The sequence below is a fragment of the Periplaneta americana genome, chromosome 4, assembly GCF_040183065.1.
Source record: "Periplaneta americana isolate PAMFEO1 chromosome 4, P.americana_PAMFEO1_priV1, whole genome shotgun sequence".
Lineage (NCBI taxonomy): Eukaryota > Metazoa > Arthropoda > Insecta > Blattodea > Blattidae > Periplaneta > Periplaneta americana.
In genome coordinates, this window is record NC_091120.1 from 65,254,213 (window position 1) to 65,269,808 (window position 15,596).

Sequence of the window (15,596 nt, forward strand, 5' to 3'; positions counted from 1 at the left end):
CTTTTTCTTGAATCTATCCAACTTCAGTTTTTGAGTTTAAAAGAGAAAATGCAACTAACAATGTCAGGACGATCAGTGGATTTTTCATGTGGGAGTAAAGCAGTAGTAGCTATTTCAGGTCATTGTGGATTGTAGGTGAGAGTTAAGAAAATGTCAAATTTGCCATGCTTTCGAACAATAGACGTAGTATCTTGGTATAGCTGCTGCATGTTTCGTGAACTACCTTGAAATGTAGAGGGTAGATCATTTTATCCTGCTAAGAGATCTTGCTGAAATGATCGGGAGACTATAAAATCTTGTAGCACTCTCATTTCATTAGTAAGTAATACCTTTTCGTCTTTCCTTAGGAACTGTAATTTTTGCGCTCTCTCCAGACAATACTGGAGAGAATCACGCGTATAAATATCTACACTACACCGCCATTAAATATATGATTAATGACTATAAAAAAGATATCATTTTTAATAACAATAATTTTAGCTTACATAAGTTTTGTACTTTTCAGAAACATATAGGCCTACTGTATATATTATACAGCCGTCACTCTGTAAATTATAGAAGTGAAGATATAATTTGAGATATTCTCTGCGTCTACTTATATAACTTCAAAATGTTTGAGTTTCATATCATAAATAAGCTATATCATTAATATGTATATTGGTGACTTTTTAGTAAGTCTTAAACGTTTTTAATCAATTATAGTGACGTTATAAAAATTACACAAATGAAGATCGACATATTGTTGTCATTATGATGTCACAGAATTTGCTCTGATTTGCTCTAAATATGTCAGCAATCCTGCAGGTCATGAATGGCCTTCGTGTAATAATGTTTATTGTAATGTGTGTGTTTTGTTTTATTCTGAAAAGCCATTGTGTCTCAAAACTGGCGACAGATGCATTTTGGAAAATAGGAAAATTATGTAGGAAAATTGACATTTCATTGAAAACTACTATTTTTCTGAAAAACTTTGGGTTCCAAGCTTCAAAATGAGAATTCCTTCATTAAAATCCGTTCAGCTGTTTTCCCGTAATTTCCATTACCAGTTCAAATTGTATAGATGGCATATTAACCTGTTGTATCCTATAGGTTACATTGCCAATTTAAGGGTTAAAATAAAATCAAAGCGCATAATTTGCCTTCTAGCTGAATAAAAACTCGACGACACTGTTAAGAAATTAACTTAGTTGTCTTTCTTGCATTGCTTCTAACATTCCCGTCTCCCATATCTTGTAATTTTGAGTAAGCGTAGCGAGAAAGTTTGAGTCATTTACAGGACACCGTTTATTGTACACGAAATAAGTAAACGAACAACAAAACGTCGATCACATTGCTCTATGTAATGGTATACTTCTATGAGCTTTCTGTTGAGGGTTTGATTCTGAAGACAGTATTGGAATTGAGAAGCCTGGCGAATAGACCCTGTGTCTAATTCGAAACCCTCTGTCACAATCACAGCGATCTGTTCTGTATGTACCGAGCAAACGCAAAGAACACTAAAACGAGACGCTGGGATCGTTGAGCCTGTGGGACCTACCGCTCGTGTGTACCGAGCTACCAGCTTTTGTAAACGTGATTCAGAAGGATGCCCGGGCCTCCTCCTTAGATAATATGAAGAGGTGCCCAAACTGCTGCACTGCGGCTCTGGAAAGAGAAGGAGAGAGGGCGTTTTATAAATTGGACAAGTTCAGGGCTTTCCAACCCACATTTTGACTAAAGCAGTTTGCAACTGGACTCATTGTCAGGCAGTTGTCCTGGAATGGAAGAATAAAATTATAGACTTGGAAACAAGGTTGGGTTTTTATGTGACATATAACTACACATAAAATACTCATAGTTGAGAAGTTACACGTAAAAAAATAATTTTCACACTACATGTAAAATGCGTAATTTATGTAATAAATTAAAAAAGTATTAAATTCAAAACATGCTGTAATACACTAAATAAACTAGTTGTTAATTGTTACCGAGTTCTCGGACTACCACAGTATGCTTAGTAATTGGAGTAATTCATTGGAGCTCCTCATATTAAGCCTACGCTTCTTCTATCCTTTGAAACGATACGCCGACATCACAAAGTGTTTCCGCGTGTTGCTTAGCTCGTTGCGCCGCTACAGATTCCAGAGTTTACTAGTCATCAGAGTCCACCGACAGTTTCCATTATGTACAGTAGTGGCAAAAAAACCGGACCGACCCTTGTAGCTGATTTCAGAGTTTTGTTCACTCCAGAGCACGATAGACTGGTAACTAAGACTTTTGTAGTTCGAATCCTGTCTGGGAAGGAAATTTTTTTTGTTCCTTATTCAAATTTATTCCCAATACTTTTCGATTGCTGGTAAAATTCATGTTCTGGGAATAATAAGTTAATTAAGTAGTAAAATATCGCTGCAATCGAAAAGTATTGGGAATAAATTTAAATAAGGAACAAAAAAGTTTCCTTCCTAGGCAGGATTCGAACCACGAAAGTCTTAGTTACCAGTCTATCGTGTTCTGGAGTGAACAAGGCTCTGAAATCAGCTACAAGGGTCGGTCCGGTTTTTTTTGTCACTACTGTACATTTTGTCATTGTTTCCCACGGTTCCCACCGACATCTTTCATCTTAATATTTTTTCCTTACTCCTTATATTATTGTGGTGTTTGTGCATAGTGCCGTTCTTCGTTTATTTTCCTTTATATGTTGACCGAAGAAGTCGTCATTTCAACAGAGATGAATATTAAAAGAGAAAACACAATATTTGTTGTCCTTTTGAGCATGGTAAAATCCATTTATTTCCCTGAAAACAAGTTAATAACAGCATACTTATGATAGTGGGAGCGGAAAAATGTACTTTGAATACCGTAGTATTAAGCTCAGAATCTCATTGTTGAAAACCGATGCCCTATACATTTGCGTAATATTGGGATTTGAGATAATTATAAAACATAATGAAATCAATATTAAACTATGAAAAATTGGCTCGGTTCATTTTTTATATAATAAATAAACTTTGAAGTAGAAAACAATGTCATAAAAATAACATTTCAGCATTATGGAATTATAGGAGGGGAAAAATGACTAAATCTTAACGCGATACCAATATGCTGTCATTAGAAACCCCATTGTTCAGTGATATTTAAATGAACTGAAATATGTATTATTTACGAGTTTATATTCATTACTTTTCGAATATAATTATTCTTAATGAACCAAACATAAAAATATGAAACAAAATGTACGGAATTCAAAAGGAAACCTGTTATTCAGCTGATAATGAGAATTTATGAGTGAGCTAATACTCGTACAGTATGTCTCAGATGTACGCTGTGTACTTAAAATAATGTAACAAAACACACAGTACTAACTTTGAAATCATTGAACATATTTTTATTGTTTTCCTTGTAAAATTAAATTATGTTGGAAGTTTAGATAATGTTACACAGTTTTTACATGCTCGCCTCGTGTTACTCTGATGTCTAATGTCTAATCGATAGATAATTAATTTTCGTCCAAAATTTTTAAGAATACCTTGTGTGATTGATGATTTTTGCACGTAAGACCCTAATATTCCTTGCGGCCGTTGTACCTTATCCTTTACATAACCTCACATAAAAATATACCGAAGTTAAACCTGGTGACCGCGGGGGCCATCATATTGGACTCTGTAAAAATTTTTGTCCTGGTGTATTCCATTGAGCATAGGTTATATATACTGCAAAATTAGTTTTTCCCTGTCTCCAGCTTTTAATACCTACAACATTTTAATTTTGTATGGATAGAGTTTAAGACACTTCCGAAGAACTTGTGGGTAATTGATTATGGAATTTGCAACTTTAGTGATTCATGACGAATCAACTTTGTGGAACTGTGTTAGAATGTTTCCCGTACTGCCAAAACTTGAGTTTCATATACACTAGGTGAAGCCATTAATACGTTAGGAGTTTCCATGAACCCCTCATACCATAGTTTAAATCTCACGTGCAGAGAGTATATACTGCATGTCGCATATTGTTGAATCTTGTGATATTTTGTTGTGAAATTCGCCTCAATTAGACACTCAAGATATTGAATCTTTCTTTCCATACCATTTCTAGGAGGAAAAAAATGTGAAAATGAAGCACACACTTGAAAACAATGCCAAATTACTTGCAAGTATAAAGTCTGCAAACAGTTTTTTAACATCTGACTTAAATTAAAATATTCTCATTAGGTTATCAGATATTTTGATAAATTATTTTATGTCGGCAGTAGCTATATTTCGTTATCACCGAAGCCTGCTAACGATACAAATTTGTATGCTGCGCCTGTATTTTGAATCGAATATCGTAGGCCTAATAATTGCTGGAATTATAACTTAATTTTTACCTAACGATTAATGTACTGGAGATGGTGGTACCAGTAGCAACAATACCTTAAAATAAATAATATCATAGCTGGGATAATGATTTAACAATAAGGAACAAAGATTGAAATCAGGGCATATTATATTAAAATTTTGGTGAACGAAATTGATGTAAGACAGGTTCTCCGGAAACTTCAGATCTTCTTCATTCCTTTTTCCTTACTGCCTCTGCTATTACTCTATTGACAATTCACCATACATGAATCTCAGTAATTTAAAAGAGCTCTGTGACAAGTAATATATGCGTCATAGTTCGAGACCTTGCGCTCTAATTTAGTAGCCGTGATGGAATACGGATATGCGTCGTATTTCGTGAATGATTAATAATTAATTAGGCTGAATTATTTTGTCTGCAGAATTAAGGAAGTCCATAAACACTAGAAGAAATTAACTCCTATAGTTTCTAATAACATTAATTTTTTATTTATTTGTTTATTCATTCATTCTTTATTTATATGTAAATGAGCAGAAAAATCGTCTTTATTTTGAGAAACAATAATTAAAGTATTATACTTATTTGACTAGAAGAAAATTTTATCATTATGCAACGAAATATATTAGCAAGGTGACTGGCCCGAAGATTTCACGGAGACAGTGTTCCTTCCAGTACCGAAGAAAAATAATGCCAAGAAATGTAAGGGGTTCAGAACTATCAGCCTAATATCACACTCGGCGATGATTCTTCTGGGAATACTTAATCGACGTTTATAGTCTAAGATGGAAGAACAGTTGGAACAAGAGCAGTTTGCCTTTAGGATGGGAAAAGGTACGAGAGATGCAACTGGATTGCTACGAACAATCGGCGAAAGATACCTAGAGAAGAATAAAGAAGTGTATGTAGTATTTGTGGATTTAGTAAAGGCGTTTGACAGAGTGGATTGGAATAAACTGATGGGGATCCTGAAGAATATTGGAGAGAGAGAAGGCTGTTCAGTAACCTTCATATTATGAAACAACTAGTTAATGTCAGGATAGGAGAAGAAATGTCTGAAGGAAGTGAAATAGGAAGAGGAGTACGACAACGATGTCCTTTATCACTTACCCAGTTCATCATCTACTTGGAGGATTTAGTGAAGAAAGTTTTCAGAACATGGGAGGAGCGATATTAGGAGGATGAAGAATAAAGTGTATAAGATTTGCTGATGATATGGCGTTGTTAGCAGAAGAGGAGCTGATACTAAGGGATAAGCTACTAGAGCTAAATGACATCTGTAAGCAGTATGAAATGAAGATAAATGTCAACAAGAAGAACCATACTCATAGGAAGGAAAGTAAAGAAAGTAAACTTGCGAATTCTAAATGAGGCAGTAGAGCAAGTGGAAAGCTTCAAATACTTGGGGTGTACCATAATCAGTAACATGAACTGCAGCCAAGAAGTCAAAAGGAGTATAGCAATGGCCAAGGAAGCTTGTAATAGAAAAAGGAGCTTCTTCTGCGGATTTCTGGAAAAAGAACTAAGGAAGAGACTAGTGAAGTGCTTTGTGTGGAGTGTGAAATTGTATGGGGCAGAACTTGGACATTACGACGAAGTGAAGAGAAGCGAATAGAAGCATTTGAAATGTGGATATGGAGAAGAATGGAAGTGTGAAGTGGACAGACAGAATAAGAAATGAAGCTCTGTTGGAAAGAGTCGGTGAAGAAAAAGATGCTGAAACTGATCGATCTAATAACTAAATATACCTTTCATACTTGTAATAACGTACCCAGTAAATATAAAAAAATAAAACCCTGGATCACTTCGGGTATTGTTAAATCAATACGCACAAGAGACAAACTAGCCAAAAAAGTAAAACGTGAACTTTTGAACGAAGATTTATCAAAAAAATATAAAAAGTACAGAAATATCTTAACTTGCGTTATAAGAAATATGAAAGTTAGTTACTACTCAGAGAAATTTGTCAACAATAGGAATGACCCCGAAAGATTGTGGCAGACTATTAACGAAGCTACCAACGTTTCAACAAATAAAAGCTGCGGTATTATGGAAATAGTAAATAAAGATGGCTTAATTATTAAGAATCATTATGATATTGCAAACGAACTTAATGCTCATTTTACAAACGTAGGACACAATATAGCGTCAAAAATAAACAAAAACACAAGACTCTCTTCTTCCTTTTCTTATCCATCATCATCATCATTATCATCATCATCATCATCATCATCATCAATGTTCATGCTTCCCGTAAGTGATAAAGAAATTATAACTATTGCTAAAACTTTAAAAAATAATGTGGCTGCGGGTATTGATGGTATCACTACTAGAACACTCAAAACGATTATTGAACCTATATCGAAACCATTAACCCATGTCTTTAATTTGTGCCTATCGCAAGGTGTATTTCCAAACGATCTAAAATGTGCTGTAGTAATACCTATATACAAATCTGGTGACAGAAACAATCTCAATAACTACAGACCCATCTCACTCTTACCAAGTCTCTCTAAACTATTAGAAAAATGTATTAAAAGCAGACTAATTAATTTCTTAGAAAAAAAAACAATCTAATAAGTCAAAAGTAGTTTGGCTTTCGGACTAACTTGAGCACGGACGACGCTATTATGAACGTAACATCAAGGATTATTAAAGAATTAGACTCGGGTAAAAAATGTCTAGGAGTTTTTCTAGATATTCAAAAAGCCTTCGATACTGTAGACCATAATATACTCACTTCTAAACTTCATGCTTACGGTATTAAAGGAATCGCTTTAAATTTATTTAAGTCATACTTAAGCAACAGATCCTAATTAACGAAATTTAACGATCAACACAGTGAAATTCGTAATATAAATATAGGTGTGCCACAAGGTACGGTATTAGGCCGTCTACCATTTTTAACATACATCAATGACTTGCTAAATATTGATATAGGAAACGCATCTGGAGATATATTTGCATATGCCGATGATACAGCCGTAATTTTCAGTGGGTCGAAGTGGAATGATGCCTACCTAAATGCTAATAGAGGTATAAATATAATTAACAAATGGTTAGATGAAAATTTGCTCTCATTGAACATTTCAAAAACAACTACAGTTCCTTTTACATTAACGGCTTCTAGTCTGAGAAAAATCAAACTCGATAAGGATACAAATTTAAAAATACACAATTGCAGTAACATAAACTTGATTGATTGTAATTGCTCTACCTTGACAGAATCCACGCAAGTAAAATACTTAGGTGTTGTCATTGATCAACATTTAAGATGAAATAAACATGTCACATATTTATGTAATAGGTTACGGAAAACAATTCACAATTTTGTAACCCTTCGCGCATATATGCCTATTTATGTTCTTCGTGTTGTTTATCTAGCCTTGTTTCAATCAGTCATTCAATACGGAAAAATAGGATGGGGTGGAATGACAAAGACTACCCTAGCTCCATTAATATTACTACAAAAACGTATCATCAAAATTTGTCTGCATATACCACTTGATTATCCGACACAATTTATTTATTCTGAATTCCAAGTACTAAAAATTGAGCAAATATATAAACATACAGTACTAATTTATTTTCACAAAAATCGAATGAATTTTATAACTGAAAAACATTAACATAACACCAGAAGAAATGTCCCAACTCTTTTGGAAGAATCTAAATACCACACTACAGTTGGATTAAGACACAGTAGGAATTATGGACCAAGACTATACAATTCAGTATTGAAAAATAATCCAGACCTAAGCAATCTACACATTCTTAAGTTTAAAAATAAAGTGAAAATGTTTGTGTGATATTTGATAAATTTTATTATTATTTTAAGTGTTACTAGCATTATATGTTACTAATATTTATTCTATTTATCTGATGCATGTAACCTATTAAGATTAAAAAACATTGTAATAAATATATATAGATCATTTTCTTAATTAATAAAGTGTATATCTCCAATAAATGATTTCTTAGCATCGCAACCGATACACTTGATTGTGCTTGTCACTATCTCTCTCACTAGAGAGTTATTGAAATTTATATTTTCCCCGCCATTCATAAAATATTTTGATATGATACCTCTTGCACAAAAGGAGAGAACTATAACTGAAACTTGATTAATATATTTCAGTATTATTTGTATTTATCCTGGTAATAATGAACAGTTTGACTCGTAGACATTTTGTTTTTCAGCATTAACTTCCCATGATTGTACGAGATTTCGAAGAGAACGACAGTTACGTAGACCTTCGGCCCCCCCTGCTACCAATAATGCATAGCACAATGTCAATACGGCGGTTGCTGTCGTCTGCGATACATCGAACTTTTCACTTGATTTTCGAGTTCATTTTTTTTTCTGGTTATTGTATGTTTATTTAAGTGGTGTTAACTCTCGCTAGTGGTTTTATATTTTATTTTATCCGTGTTAGTATTTATTTTATTATTGTAAATATTTTGTATTATTATTATTATCATTATCTTACTCAAAGTCTCCAATGGCGGGACCAGTTTTGATTTGATTGGAGTGGAATGGATCTTATGGTCCATACCGTAATGCAGATGATGATGATGATGATTATTATTATTATTATTATTATTATTATTATTATTATTATTATTATTAATGAATTAATTTGTATTACTATCTTTGTATCATCTCCGTGACGGATATTCTATTATTATTATTATTATTATTATTATTATTATTATTATTATTATTGTTACAATTATTTCTAACATCAACATTATTATTGATCTCTTTAAAATTTATGTAGACTACTGGACTGTACCCGAGCACGAGCGTATGCTCATTTCGGGTATATATTCATATGTATCATTTCAAATATAAATTGTGAATCAATTTGAATTTGAATTTGAATTTGATCAGGAAGTGAAAAAGGAATTGGTTTTGTCATTGCTGAAAAAAACTGCCTACTGAAGGATGCACTGGAAGAGTTCAGGGTAGAAGAAGATATCAAATGATAGACGACATTATATGAGGAAACAAAGAGGAAGGCAGAAAATAGTAAAGATTGGAGAAAACTGGGTTTGCAGTGAAAGACCTGCCCTTGGGCAGAATACTAAATGGATGAATGAATGCGGGTATATTGGCGACACTGTTTATCATCTCCGCCATCTATTTATATAAGTAATACCGGTAATTAAAGAATTCACACTTAAACACGAACAAATTATTTATCGATTTCTATCGATTATTAGTTGTCTGGTATATTTGAACGCCAATGTACCTACGACTCGGTTAAGAGGGAAGTATTATATGATATTCTTATTGAATTTGGTATTCCCAAGAAACTAGTTTCATTAATTAAAATGTGTCTCAGTGAAAAATACAGCAGAGTCCGTATAGGTCAGTTTCTATCTGATGCTTTTCCAATTCACTGCGGACTAAAGCAGGGAGATGCACTATCACCTGTACTTTTTAACTTCGCTTTAGAATATGCCATTAGGAAAGTTCAGGATAACAGGCAGGGTTTGGAATTGAACGGGTTACATCAGCTCCTTGTCTATGCGGATGACGTGAATATGTTAGGAGAAAATCCACAAATGATTAGGGAAAACACGGGAATTTTACTGGAAGCAAGTAAAGCGATCAGTTTGGAAGTAAATCCCGAAAAGACTAAGTATATGATTATGTCTCGTGACGAGAATATTGTACGAAATGGAAATATAAAAATTGGAGATTTATCCTTCGAAGGGGTGGGAAAATTCAAATATCTTGGAGCAACAGTAACAGATATAAATGACACTCGGGAGGAAATTAAACGCAGAATAAATATGGGAAATGCGTGTTATTATTCGGTTGAGAAGCTTTTATCATCTAGTCTGCTGTCAAAAAATCTGAAAGTTAGAATTTATAAAACAGTTATATTACCGGTTGTTCTGTATGGTTGTGAAACTTGGACTCTCACTCTGAGAGAAGAACATAGGTTAAGGGTGTTTGAGAATAAGATGCTTAGGAAAATATTTGGGGCTAAGCGGGATGAAGTTACAGGAGAATGGAGAAAGTTACACAACGCAGAACTGCACGCATTGTATTCTTCACCTGACATAATTAGGAACATTAAATCCAGACGTTTGAGATGAGCAGGGCATGTAGCACGTATGGGCGAATCCAGAAATGCATATGGAGTGTTAGTTGGGAGACCGAAGGGAAAAAGACCTTTGGGGAGGCCGAGACGTAGATGGGAGGATAATATTAAAATGGATTTGAGGGAGGTGGGATATGATGATAGACAGTGGATTAATCTTGCACAGGATAGGGAACGATGGCGGGCTTATGTGAGGGCGGCAATGAACCTTCGGGTTCCTTAAAAGCCATTTGTAAGTAAGTAAGTGTACCTACAGTTTGTTGTTAGTGGCAGAAACTTAATAATAATAGAGTTTGTTTACATTGACGTGAAGTACGTCATGGTAAATGGCTTGATGAAAATGCATTCTGAAAGAAATGGTTTTGTGTGTCACACTATTGTTCATGTGTGTAAAATGATCATGCGACCGGTTTTCCGTCTGCATGCGGGTGGCGAGGGCGACATGCGACAATCCATTCAGGACACACATGTGGTCAATAGCCGGTGCCACCTGATAACGCTGAAAATATTCTCCAGCCAGGGTTGCACCAGCAGTTTGCGTCCTACTTCAGAATTATTTATAACAATAATAGAGAGCGGGTTGTGCTCTGCAGAAATGAAGTGGATTATATAGCATTTTCATTACTGGAGCAGATTCATAACGCATACCTTTGTATAAAGGAATTACAGTCTTGCTCTATATGGCAGTCATGTCAAGTACATGATCTCGTGTTATACAGTATTGTAGGAACTTCATGTCAGGTTTTATACGACAACTTAATTTCAACGTTTATTAACTCTGTCTTCTCAACAATATAGAATTTATTGCCGTCTTATTTGAGCACTAGAACTATATTAGACCTATTATTAATAAAATTAATACAGGAACAAGGCAAGGAAACGTTGCTGTGACGAGGATAAAGCATGCTTTGCATTATGTATTTCATGGTTTTTACAATGACTGAGTTCTTTGTTATGTAGAAACGACACTAGCTTAAGGTAATTACACTTCCCGCCTGGGATCTGCAAGCATGAGTGACGTCACGCGGTGGGTAGAAGCAGTACTATAGTACAGCGGTGGCGAAAATGTAATCGTGCGCCGAGCCACTGTGTATCCTGCAACGTGCATAGCACCTTTGGAGGGAGGCGGACACCCGAATGGGAAGTGAAGCAACTGTCTGACTTATTAACGGATTTTCATTTTCCTTACGTCAAGCACTTAAATATAATTTTACACAGTACAAGGCTACAAACTAATGTTTAGTACGTGTAACGAAGAAAGAAATGAACAATAAATTAACAATATCACAATCTAAAATTAACTGTCTTCAGAATGTCTCTGCGACAAAGTTTAAAAATCAGGAATTATGTCACTTACTGCCAGTCGTAGTTGATCACGAAGGTACTTATCTGTCAGTCGTGATCTAAATTTGGTTTTTACTATTTTAATTGTTGAAAATAATTGTTCACAAACGTAAGTTGTAGCGAACATGACTTCAACAGAGCAAGCGAAAGAACGAAGCTGTGGATATTTATTTTTTGGCAAAGATTTGAAAGTTCAACATTTGTCAAGTCCTTACATCTAGCTTTCATTTGACATCACATAGTAAATCAGTGAGTTCAAATTGAAGAATTAACCGCATTATTCGTACATCTGCTGAAAAAAGGGTCGACGTACAGAGATGATGGTGATGATGATGATGATAACAACAACAATAACACTTAACCTTTTAATGTTTCATCAGTAACATGTAATATAATGCCGTTTTATGTTATACAACCGTTTTCCTCGTAATACTTGTGAACAAATCATACATTTAATATTCTCATCATATTGACAGCAAAAAAATGCGTCCTCCCATCCTACTTGGAACTTTCGTACATGATTTCGAGAGAGACATATGCCACTTGCAGGTCATAGACAAATACAAATGGAACGGAGTTTGACTGCAGTGAGTGAGAGGGTGGGGGTTGGCGGAGGTTAGAAGCAGCTATTACTGCGAGCCACAATGTCTCGCGAGTCACGTTCTCGCCACGGCTGTATAGTATATGCTCGCGCACGCGCACACCCTGTTTTACAGACGAAGCTAACGGCCGCTATGCTTTCAGATTCCAGGCGACTAGTGTACTTTTCTTGCTGCAGGGTTTACTATTAATAACACATACATAAATAAAATAATATCTTTGTGTATACGCATATTTATTGCCATAAATTTTATGTACAATTTGTATATCATTCATTAATGGTGGTTCTGTTACATTTCTGTTTTCCAGAAACCCACACTTAACTACATTTTACTACACCAGTAGTACTATTTAATCCATAACACATACATTCATTCTAATTATTTCTTGACAAAAACCTTTTGCTTTAATTATTATAATATAATAAAAATAATAAAACAAAATAATATAAGAATCCGAATTATGGGGATACTCTGGTGAAAAATGTGAAGAACATTATTCCTATGAGTACTTTTATCCTACAAAGAGAATTTTCTCAATTCCACTTCTAAGTTGTTTTAAATGTTTTTAAAATATAATATGTGTGGACAGTGGAATTAAAAATAGTAATTTGTAAATTGCTATTGAAAAATGTGAAATTTTAATTATTTTTTTTTCCACTTGAAGCATAATCATCTTGCCAAGGAATTTGTTCAGTTCCGCCTCAAAGTTGATTAAAAATTTTTTTTGTAGCCTAATATCTGTGTGGTCAATACAGTAGAATGAAATTAGTACTTTCAAATTGTCATGTATATTTCTGACCCTATATTTTATAGCAATTATTACACAATGTTTATTAAATTTTACAGTCGTGTCGACGTAATGTCTAGATCAGTTCCAAGTAAAAATTTTATATACGTTTTTTCGTGCCCCGAATAATAATGTTTATTGTCAAATTATAAAAAAAATAACAATTACAAGTTTTTAAGTAAGTAATTACAAAACTGAAACTAGAGGACTTATTATAGTCATTTCTCTAATTATTCTGCATCACATAATTAAAATTTGATAAACTTGGAATAGAATTTGACTGAAATACAATGGCCAAAAAAAACTAAAAAAATAATAATTAAAATGCATTATTAAAAATTAGGACATCAATTACTTTAATATATTCTATATTTCAATACAATGTCAATGGGAACGTACTGTGAAAGTTGGTTAAAATCTGTAAAATAAAAAAAAATTGAAAGTTACCAGAATGTTCCCTTCAGTAGGTCTACCTACATTATTCAATATTTAAATAAAACAAATGTTTAAGCATTAGAAACAAAGCTGTAAACATATCAATATCTGTTTACCTTTAATTTTTCGGAAAACCAGATGGTAATTCACAAGATCAGTTTTATTTAGAATAAAATTCATGATAAAAGACTTAAACATGTATATTATATACCTGATAGTCGAACAAAAGCTTGTTCCAAATGCATGAAATCTGAATGTTTTTTTTTTTTTTTGGTTGTATAGTTAGTATTGGAATTTAAATAATTTTCAATATAAAATGATAGGCCAACATAAAAGTTTATTACTGTATATTAAGTTAAATACGAGACAAGTTTTACTCCACATTTGAGAGACATAAACACTTTTCAGTTGTAAACTTCTAGGCTAGAACATTCCACATAAATTGTTTACGTGACTTCTTGTACCTTCATTTCCATAAAGTAAAGTTTGTAAACTCTATGTTCCTGGCATATATATTGCACACTGCTCACCTCCTGAAATAATGCCCGGCAGAGAGACGTACTGTTTTGTTGCAAAAGAAAATAATTCTATAGTTTTTTTAGCACTTGCTGTAAGGAGATGTATTATTAATGATAAACAGCACTCTCCTCTCTAGTCTACCCATCCGTATTGTCCGTAATTTAGAAGCTGAAAGCGATGCCGACATCGTAAATCAATGTCCATGTCCGTTCCTCAGAGATTTCACAGAATGAACCAGGATCTGTTGAAGAGTTCACAAACTTTGCAGTTAGTTACGTAAAATCAATAAGAAGACTACCTCTTCTTGTACCGAATTCTTCTTAACTTTTTATTACGTCGAACTTGATCGAAAAGATGGTAATTATATTATTATTATTATTATTATTATTATTATTATTATTATTATTAACAATACTGCTTTCATAGACAAACTCTCCAGGTGAATGGCAATTTTAGGGATTCGATTAATTCCGTGTCGCTTTTTAGCTTAATAGTATCAAATTTTCGTTTATTAACCCTGTTTCTTCTTCCAATTTCATCCTATAACTGTCCCAGTTTTGCTAACAATCCAGAATTCTAACGAGAAATGTTGTCAACAATAAGTGAACAAAATAAACAAACTGTGTGTTGTAAGAGCAAGAGCATCCTGTATGTGCAGGAAAACTAGACCCAAGTGGATTCTACACAGTGAAGGTAATGCAGGTGTTAACAAACTAGCAGCAGAAATTAATATCCGCATTATGACACTAATAACATTATAAATTATAATTAAATTAGTATATAATGCAAAATTATTACAATCGATTTCGTTATGGCAATTGATTTCAATTAATTTTGGTTTAGCAATATGTTTTAATTAAACTATGACGCTACTTCACTAATTAACTATGAGGTATATACACATGTTTAAGTCTTTTATCATGAATGTTATTCTAAATAAAACTGATCTTGTGAATTACCATCTGGTCTTCTTCAAAATTAAAGGTAAACAGACATTGATTTCCTATTGGTATTTTCATATCGATGGCCCAGAACCAGACTGTTCCAAGTCCATTTTATGGGTATTTCTTTTTTTTTCATGAGAGCTATTTTAAGCTCCTGACATTTAAAGCTTCTTGAAACAATTTGGAATAGCTTCATAGCAACCTTATGGAGAGGAATATTTACAATTTTGTTGGACTCATATATGCAGACAAGAACTGAACGCAATGAAACACAGATTTCTTTCTTATAAAAAGTTGAACTTAGAACAGTCTGGTTCTCAGCCATCGATATATTGACAGCTTTGTTTCTAATACTTCAAAATTTATTTTAATTAAATATTGAATAATGTAGGTAGGCCTACTTAAGGGAACATTCTGGTAACTTTCAATTTTTTTATTATTTTACAGATTTTAACCAAATTTTGACAGTATGTTCCCATTGACATTGTATTAAAATATACAGGGACATCATTTTATTTTTACTTCAATTTTTATTGTA